Raw genomic sequence first — 10,278 nt, 5'->3', positions numbered from 1 at the left:
TTAGGATCACACTGTGTTATAAGTGCCAAAACACATTGGCGATAAAGACACAAGCACAAAATTGCCTTTTTCCTAAAATTCACACTTGAAATAAAGTTACAGTAGAGTGAAATTTCCTAAAAACAGTTTTGATGTGAACTATTTAATGGTCTCTAAAAGATACATTTTAATAACATATATAGTATAAAAAAAGACTTTCTGACTATGCTCGGGTGAGTATTCCTTCCACGGGAGGCGATTGTGAAGTGTGTCGGACATGGTGGGTAAGAGCATAAACTCTGGACCTTGCAGACAGGGGATAAAACTCAGGTGTATCATGTGTGAACTTTGTGACCTTGGACAGGTGACTAAACTGGCTTGCCTCATCTGTAAAAGGTAAGAGTCCCCACCTTGAAGAATTCCTGTGAGGATTTAAGTCGATTAATGAAAATAATTGTGATTATTATTACCACATAATTCTGTACAGAGTTTACTTGGTTATGATTATACTGACCATCAATACTGACCTTTTTTTTTAAAGACTTTATTCATTTGAGAGAGAGAGAGAGCATGCGTGGGGGCAGGGGAGGCACAGAGGGAGAGGGAGAAGCAGGCTCCCCACTGAGCAGGATCATGACCTGGTGGAAGGCAGACACTTAACCAACTGAGCCACCCAGACATGACCACTTCTGATGCCAAGTGGGTCTATTCTTCTTGTCTCATGAATGATATCAGCTCAGATGGTGCCTTAGGCTGTGTTAACACTGCTCAGAGACCATGAAGAGATCACCCTGGTTGCTGGGAAAAGGAAAGGACATGGCACTAAAATTCATTTAGCACATATGATACAATGATAACTGTCTGTTTATATTTGGATTAGAAACTTAAAAAAAGGGGGGAAACTTTTGATCCTCTCAAAAATCTTATAGGAATTAAAATTTAAAAATATTTTATAAAGAAACTTAAAGTACAAAGTACCTAATTCATTTTTTGAGATGTAAATTTCATTCAGAAAATATATTTGAAGAATTATTCAATTGAATGAACTAATAAAAATTTAATATTATTCAAATAACTTCCAAGTAATTCATGCTTTAGAACCAAGATTTTATTTCTGTTACTTGTTTATCTTTTTGTTTTATTCAAGATTAGTATAAGGAAAAAAGGTCATTTAAAATTATACAAGGATCATGTTAATCCTTGATATTCTTTTAACAATTATATCATTCTGAAACCTGTTGTTCAGACTAAATGCACCAGTTCTCAGGGAGTAATCATAAAAATAAAGTTACCATTTTGATCTTCCTAGAAGGTCAAATTTACTTAAAGCGACACTCATGGTCTCATGCTCATCATTAACTCATCTAAGCACATTTTCAAAGTTTGACAGCAGGGTTCCAGAACTTAATTATAATCCCTAGAAATAAAGAATGAAGGGGCATTTACAGATCATCTACTTTTTTCTTCACCGAAAAGCAGAGAAAGGAAAAGTGGCTTCCAGTTAAGTAAAAATAACTAGATTGAATGTGCAGTGACCTAGCTTCTAAGGCCCAGTTCTGCCATTATTTAATTTCCAAGAATGATGTGTGAAAACTATTTAGTTGTGAAAATTTAAAAGAATAGTAATACTACTACGAATAAGAAAAAATAAAAGTGTATTCCTTTGAAGTTATTAAAGAATAAATGAATACATGTGATAGAAGTCTAACTTTTGTTAAAAGGAAGTTCAGTGGTATTGTTAGGATTTCCAAAGAATCCTACCTTCTAGTTCTCAAGAATATCCCCAGTGGGATCATGCATTAACTTCTTTTGCATAATATGACTCCCAAGTGTAATGGGAGGGAACGCGCCAAGAAGAATGGGTCTGGTGGCCAAAGAAGCACTTCCTTGGTACTCAGCAACAATGAACAAAACAAAGAGCAACAAAAGCCTCCCTTCTACCCAATAATGCAAAGGATTGGGAAGAAATCTCTACTTGGCTGGTAATGTCATATGATAGTTGCAATTAGAACAGCACAAGCAGAAATGAGAAAGAGAAAACAATGGGAAAGAAAAAAATACAGAATATAAGAGAAAACATGAGTGCTACCATACAGCAAAAATCATGCTCCTTAGTCCAATGCCCCACACTACACACAATGGAATCTCAAGCTGTATGTACACAGCATGGCATAATGACTTAAGAAAAGAAAATTTATTTGGAGAATAGTTCCACGGAGAAAAGTTTACATACAAAAAATAATATTAACTTGTCTGACATCACTTATTTTTCAGGGTTTCTATACAGCTGAGGGTTTAGCTTTCTCTTTCAGTGACATAACATAAATTGTTGCACTTATTATTATGATTCGATTTTTACTCATTTATGAATGTTAGAACCATTTTTAAAAGCTGGATTGTTTCCTTATCGGTATACTGTTTAGCCTCAAAATGTAGTAGGAAGTAAAAAAAAAAAAAAGTAGTGTGAAGTAAGTCCTCAATAATTCCTTGTTGATTTTATCTTCACTAATTCATATGATGAAATTATATTTACTCCTATTTATACTAAACCTTTAACTCCTTCACGCACACTCTAATTGCATTAAATATTGATGTTAAGGGCAATTTAAAACATACATTATTAAACATAAAACACATTGCGCACATCTATTGAACTGTTAAAAATGATTAGATCTGTGCCATTTTTGTAACATTATGCATGAATGTATCTGCCTTCTAAACATCACCACTAACTTAAGTAATGAAATGTACTGATGGATCCCCAACTTCAGTGAACTGGTATTAAAATGCGTTGCCGGGCCGTGGTGCTGGGAGCCTCGCGGGCGCGGCGCCGTTACTCGCGGCCCGGAGCGCACATCGCGCCTTCGCGGTAGCAGCGGCGGCAGCAGCGGGGGCGCCCCCGCCGTCACGGCCCCTGCGCTGGTGCAGCCGCCCTCGCTGCCTCTGCTCTTCTTCCCTCCGCCCGCACCACGGCTGATCAGTTGACCCAAGAACAGACTGCTGAGTTCAAGGAAGCTTTCTCCGCATCTGACAAAGCTGGCGATGGCACCACCACGACAAAGGAACTTGGAACCGTCGTGAGGTCACTGGGTCAGAACCCAGCAGAAGCCGAGGTGCAGGATGTGATCAACGAGGTGGCTGCTGACGGAAATGGCACCATCGACTCCCAGAAGTTTGACTCTGATGGCTAGAAAAATGAACGACACAGACAGTGAAGAAGAAATCCGCGAGGCATTCCGAGTCTTCCACAAGGATGGCGATGGTTACGCCCGCGCGGCGGAGCGACGTCACGTCGTGACCCACTCGGGAGAAAAACTAACCGAGGGAGAAGTAGGTGAAACGATCAGAGAAGCAGTGATTGATGGAGATGGGCGAGTCAACTATGAAGAATTCGTACAGATGATGACTGCAAAAGGAAGGCTTACTTTCCACTCCTTTCCCCCCTTCTAGAAGAATCCAATGGAATCTTTTATTTACCTCTTGCCAAAAAAAAAAAAGTTCATTTACTCATTCTGTTTCTATATAGCAAAACGGAATGTCAAAAGCACCTTCTGTCCACACACACAAAATCTGCATGTGTTGGTTGGTGGTCCTGTCCCCTAAAGATCAAGCTACACATCAGTTTCACGATATAAATACTTGTACTACCTTGATGATAAGGAAGCACCTAATGGACTCCTTGCAGTTCCATTTGCTCATTATTAATACACTGTTTGGACTGGCCAGTTTTTCATGCATGCAGCTTGACAATTGAGCACAGTCAGGCATTTGTATTAAAAACAAAAAATGAAAAAAACAAATTTAAAACTTCTTCAAATGGGTTCTAGTTCAGTTTGTTAGTATAAATTGTCAGAGCTGGTTTACTGAAAACAAAACATTTAAAACTGGTTTACCTCAAGATGCTGTGCAGAAAAATGGGTGAAGGATAACCTGTCTAGACGCAGCCCCACTTAGCAGGACGGCCCTGTCGTACTTCCGGGCGCCCCCACCCATGGTGACCATGGCACTCATCCTGGTGGCATGCCGTGTGTGTTGGTTTAACGTTGTCCCGTGTTGTCTTAGAGCGAAATGGGTGTCAGGCTGTCACCATTCACACACATTTTTTTTTTTTAAACCTTTACCAAGGGAGCATCTTGGGACACTCTGTTTTTAAAACCTCCTGAACCATGACTTGGAGCCAGCAGAGTAGGCCGTGGCCATGGACTTCAGCACAAGCATCAACATTGCTGATCAAGAAATTACAATTTACGTCCATTCCGAGTTGTAAATGCTAGTCTTTTTTTTTATTATTCCAATGAAGAAAGACCATTAACTTAAAAAAAATGTATTGCCAGTGCAAAATTTTAGAAATGTATTGTAGTACCCCCCCAAATCTTCCTTCTTTCCTTCCTTCTTTTCCGTCCCTGCTGCCAGCCCCATACTTCAGTTTCTGATGGTTTTAAGATTATGCAGTGGTTTAAGATGATGAAGTGACCTTCATGCCTACATTTTTACCCACTTTAGCTGTTCCTGTGTGTTTCTGAAAAATTAATGGTTCAAAAGCATTTATTCCATGTGTCATTCTCCTATTAAGAAAGTCCATTGGTTTTCCGATGGAATAAAATCCACACTTCTCACCCTAGCCTTTAAAGTGTCCCAGAGTCTGGCCACAGTCTAGTTGCAGTTCTGGCTGTGTGTCAGCCAGAACCGTGAACTTCTCTAAAACCACTCGTGACCTGTGAATATTTGATTCCATTTTCTCCATCTAGAATGCCTCTCCTTCCATTTGTGTTTTTTGTGCTTGAAATATTCAGCCTCAGTCATGATTTAATTACCTTTCTTACTGAGAACTGGTATTTGTATCACACATTTTGCTTTAATCACTCTATCATAGTTTTGCAAATATGTTTCATGTCTACTTCTATTTGGTAAACTACTATCTAACAAGGGTTATTTTGTTTTCTTTGCAATCCCCTCTCTGCTCAGCATCTTGCCTTTCTCATAGCCGACTCATTAAATATTAAACTAAAATCATCGAACTGAAACGTCTATGTGCCTTATTTATCTCTTTCATGATTTTCAAGCTTCCATGCTCAGCACTGAATATTAAATGTTCTGCAATTGATATGACTTAAAAAATACTTGAATTGTTTTTACTGAGGTACAATTGACATATAATATTATTTTCAGGTGTACAACATAATGATTTGATATTTGTATACACTGCAAAATGATCACTGCAGTAAGTCTGGTTTCCCACTATCACCATATAAACTTACATGACATGCAATGCAATTTTGTTGACTATGGTCACCATACGGTACATTACATTCCCATGACTTATTTAATTTATGAATGGAAGTTTGTATCTCCTGACCCCCTTCTCCCATTTCACCCACTCCCAATCTCCCTCCCTTTGGCAACTACCGATCTGTTCTCTGCATCTATGAATTTTGTCTTTTGTATGTTTATTTCATTTTTTAGATTCAATGTATAAGGTTTGTCTTTCTCTATCTGATTTATTTCCCTTAACATAATACCATCCATGTTGTGACAACAATCCACGTTGTCACAAACAGCAAGATTTCATTCTTTTTTATGTCCAAGTATTCCATTGTGTGTGTGTATATATATCTTCTTTATCCATTCACTCATTGATGGACACTTTGGATGTTTCTATATTTGGCTATTGTGAATAATGCTACGATGAACATAGGGGCCTATACATCTTTTCAAACTAGTGTTTTTGTTTTCTTCAGATAAATGCCCAAGGTGGAATTGCTGAGTTATATGGCAGTTCTATCTTTAGCTTTTTGAAGAACTTCCATACTGTTTTCCAGAGTGGATGCACCAATCTACATTCCCAGCAACAGTGCACAAGAGTCCACTTTTCTCCACAGCCTTGACAACACTTGTTATTTCCTGTCTTTTTGATAACCATTCTGACTGGGGTGAGGTGATACCTCGTTGTGGTTTTGATTTGCATTTCCCTAATGATTAGTGATGTTGAGCATGATCTTTTCCTGTGTCTTTGGCCATGAGGGAAGGATCGCAGTGGCAGGAGAGGGCAGGGCTGGGGCCAGCAATGCTAACAAGGTACGGGGAAAATGCAGAAATGATGCCTGCCAATGCCTCCGTCCCTGGGGAGAGTTCTGACAGACGCTTGTCCCTCCGGCACGTGCTTTAAGTTTAGCTAGTGAAACTCCTTCACATACGGTGTAGGTGCTTTTCAACTTGCTGCTTTGGGGCTGGGTCCGCAGGTAGGTAAGTCTGAACAGTCTAGTAGAATGAAATACAAACCAGGTATAATGAAATTTTCAGCATCTTTGAGTCAGAATTTAATGATACAGTGAAAGGTGATCTTTGAAAAATTTTTGGTTTGATTTGCATAATTCATTAAGTCTCCATATGTCTCCATATGACCTTTTATATATCCTACGAGCTGCTAAAACATTTGACATTTCTTATTTGCTAAGTTTAAATAATTCAAGCAATGAATTTTCCAACCAGTGGCAATTGTTTTTGTCTAAATACCATTTTATTAGAACCAGAATTTATCTTGCATGTTGCTGTTTTACCCAGTGAACATTTGCATAATGCTAAACATTTGTTGTCCATGTTTTTTGTTCACACCCTTCAAATTCTTTTAGCCCTCTTACTCATCAATTGGCCAAGCTGAAAAGATTTAGTTCTTTTCATCTATTTGAATAAATCAGTACCATATTTTTAAAAGAACCTTTCTATTCTTCATGTATTCTTCTTTGTATTCCTATCAACTTTTAGAAGACTGATAAAACATACCTGGAATAATACTCAAGGTGGTTTTAAAAGAGAAATACAGAAACAATAATTATAACAAAATTAAATATTCAAGGGCAAAAAATGGCTTCTAACAAGTGTTCCATTATCAAACTACATAATTAAGACAAAACCTGTTCTCTATTACTTCATAGGATTTGGCAGAGGAAGACTTTGAACTGTGAACTGAAGAAGAGAGAGGAAAGAACCATGAGCAGATAGTTTACAGATGTGTTCACTAGGTTTTTGCTAGTGTGCGCTGAAGTCTGAAGAAAATAACTTATAACTGTTTGAATTTCACGTGTTGCTTTATGTTAGCATGCAAAAGTTTCCATTGACATAATTAATTTAACATTAAATCCCACCTTCCCACTCTTGCTTGTGGATGGAACAACCACACATACTGATGAATATTTATCTTTGACTATCTAACATCTTTTTAAACAATTGAGAGTAAGCGCTGGGAAACAGATTTTCATGGCAGCCTGTATAACCTCTGCATTATCGGAGACTCAGACTTGATGTGGTGGCTGCCTCTCACTTTCCCTCCCAAATAAATTCTACGTGTTTGCAAAAAAGAAAACACTGTATGCCAAGGTTGTGGAAGCTCGCTAGTGTAAAATTTATGAAGCTTAACATGTAGGAGAATCTTAGGAGATATTCACCATACATTATGTGAAAAATACCCTCAACATAAATCATGTTAGGTGGTGTTTAACAAAAAATTATTTAAAACAACAAAATATGGATTTTATTATTTATAAAGCCTTTTCTAGGTGAAAAGACATAATTAGACACAAATAAGTAACTGGTCAATTTAAAATGAATCAAAATCCACCCACTTGAGCATCTATGTCTTCATGACTGCAAGACTGCTGGCTTTGTCTCCTGTTTTTAAGAACATTTTGCCATTAGAATCAGTCCTCATAATTATACAACAAAGACAGATCTTTTTATTTAGAATATCCCTGTTAAATTTTGTAATTATTACTTTGGGACAGAGGTCAAAGAGAGGCCTGTCTTAATCTTTGTTAAACTTCATCATGCCTGTGAACTAAGAGCTTTCCATCTTTACAGGCCAGAGAACATACTACTAAAAACTGAGACACAACTTCTGTAAGTTGCCTTATTCAACAATCATTTATTACAAATTTTCTTTGTACTTGGCACTAAATTAAATGCTTAGAATACAGGAGAAAATAAAAACATACATATGTGCACACACACACACACACCCATACACACACACTCCCCACTCAGTTTCTGTCCTGTGAGACTCTCAGTTTAGTCAGGAATATAGATGTAAAAACATATTATTCTAATACAGGCAGAGCCTTGTACACACACTAAAGATTTTTGGACAGTATTTTAAAGAAATGCAGAGTTACATAATGATTTTAAGTTGGGGAGTTAAGTGATTATATTAAAAGTGGGGAAGATAGCTTTGTAGCCCTAAGGAAGATGCATTTGGAGTAGGAGAAAGATGTATTACTTTAATCCTACTGTCTTTATTTCTCTCTTTAGCCTTTATCCGAGGAGAGAAAAAGGAAAGGAAAAGGGGTAAAGCAGCAAGGAGAGCTTTAGGTGTGGAAAGTAAGGTGGCAGGATGGCATAGCAGAGAGAACAGGAAAGAAGTATCAGATAATGGGGGAGGAGGAAGAGATGGGCATTGTGTTCTTGCTGCTGTCCATGTGTCCACGGCCAGATTAAGGGGACAGTGAGCAGGGCACCCGGGCAACTCTCTATTACGGATTGCTAAAACAATCCCTCTATTAGGGATTGCTAACAACATGAACGGGGCAAAATTGTGGTGGCTGCTAGTTAGCTAAGGTGTTTCCTTGTAACTGTTAAAATATAAATTGAAATTATTTTCTCCCAAAGAAGGCAGCATTTTGACAAGAAATTAAAACAAACTAAATAAAACCCTCTTTACATTCATCAATCCTGCCCTTAATACAAAATGTTAATTATACCTTTAAACAATAGCAGTTTGCTGGGACAAAATATTATTAGTTTGCCTGTTGCACCAAATGACAAACTTGGCTGGGGCAACCCCATATCTCTGTCAATCCCTGAATATGCACGTAGATATTTTGTTCTTTCTACAGGAATGAAGAATGGAAAGTGGAAGCCAGAGAGGAGGAAGCTGTTTGGAGAAAGAGAAACATTGGCTTTAGTCTAACCATACATAAATACAAATGCATCCAATATAATTTTAAAAAAACCTGACAATCCTTAGATATTTTGGAAACTAACACATTATCAGATGTCATTTGCAAATAACTTCTCCCGTTCTGTAGGTTGTCTGTCAGTTTTGTTGATTGTTTCCTTTGCTGTGCAGAAGCTTTTATTTTGATGTAGTCTCCATAGTTTATTTTTGCTTTTGTTTCCCTTGCCTCAGGAGACATATCTAGAAAGATGTTGTTATGGCTGGTGTCAGAGAAATTACTGCCTGTGCTCTCCTCTAGGATTTTTATCATTTCTGGTTTCATGTTTAGGTCTTTAATCCATTTTGTGTTTATTTTTGTGCGTGGTGTAAGAAAGTGGTCCAGTTTCCTTCTTTTGCATGTACCTGTGCAGTTTTCCCAACTCCATTTGTTGAAGAGACTGTCTTTTTCCCAGTGCATATTCTTGCCTCCTTTGTCACAGATTAATTGACCATATAATCATGGGTTCATTTCTGGGCTTTCTGTTCTGTTCCATTGACCTATGTAGAGGTTCTTCAAAGAATTAAATATAAAACTATCACATGATCCAGTAATCATACTACTGGGTATTTCCCCAAAGAATATGAGAATGCTAATTTGGAAGTATATATGCACCCTTATGTTTATTGCAGCATTATTTACAATAGTCAAATTATGGAAGCAGCCCAACTGTCCATCAATAAATGAATGGATAAAGAAGATGTGGTGTATATATACACACAATAGAATATTATTCAGCCATAAAAAAGAATTAATATTCCCATTTGCAACAACATGGATCAATCTAGAGTATAATGCTAAGTGAAATAAGTCAGTCAGAGAAAGATAAATATCATATGATTTCACTCATATGTGGAATTTAAGAAAAATAAACAAAGGGAAAGAAAGAGACAAACCAAAAGCCAGACTCTTAACCATAGAGAACAAACCAATGGTTACCAGAGGAGAGGTGGATGGGGTAACGGGATGGATGAAATAGGTGAAGGGGATTAAGTGTACACTTTTCGTGGTGAGCACTGAGTAACATATGGAACTGTTGAATCACTATATTGTACACCTGAAACTAATATAACACTGTATGTTAAGTATACTGGAATTAAAATTAAAAACTTAATAAAAAGAAGACAGAAGAAGTGTTACAGCACAATCCCCTAGGATTCTGGAGCAAAACAATACTTTCTCTAGCAAAGAACTACTTGATTTTTTAAAAAGTAAAATATGGTTAAATACAATAAACTTTCTTGCTCCTCTTGAGTTTTCTAAATTATATTTGACAACAGAAGCCAAAATTATAACACTACCTAATGTAGGTCTA

General features: G+C 37.3%; 1 pseudogene; it reads left to right on the top strand.

Annotated features, from left to right (window-relative positions):
- Positions 1-256: 256 nt before the first annotated feature.
- Positions 257-3,429, top strand: LOC118012668 (annotated as a pseudogene).
- The last annotated feature ends 6,849 nt before the right edge of the window (positions 3,430-10,278 follow it).

Source organism: Mirounga leonina, unplaced genomic scaffold (genome assembly GCF_011800145.1).
Source record: "Mirounga leonina isolate KUSES-001 unplaced genomic scaffold, KU_Mleo_1.0 Mir_151, whole genome shotgun sequence".
Classification (NCBI taxonomy): Eukaryota; Metazoa; Chordata; class Mammalia; order Carnivora; family Phocidae; genus Mirounga; species Mirounga leonina.
The sequence above is the reverse complement of the archived record's forward strand: the minus strand, read 5'-3'. Positions and strand labels throughout refer to the sequence as shown.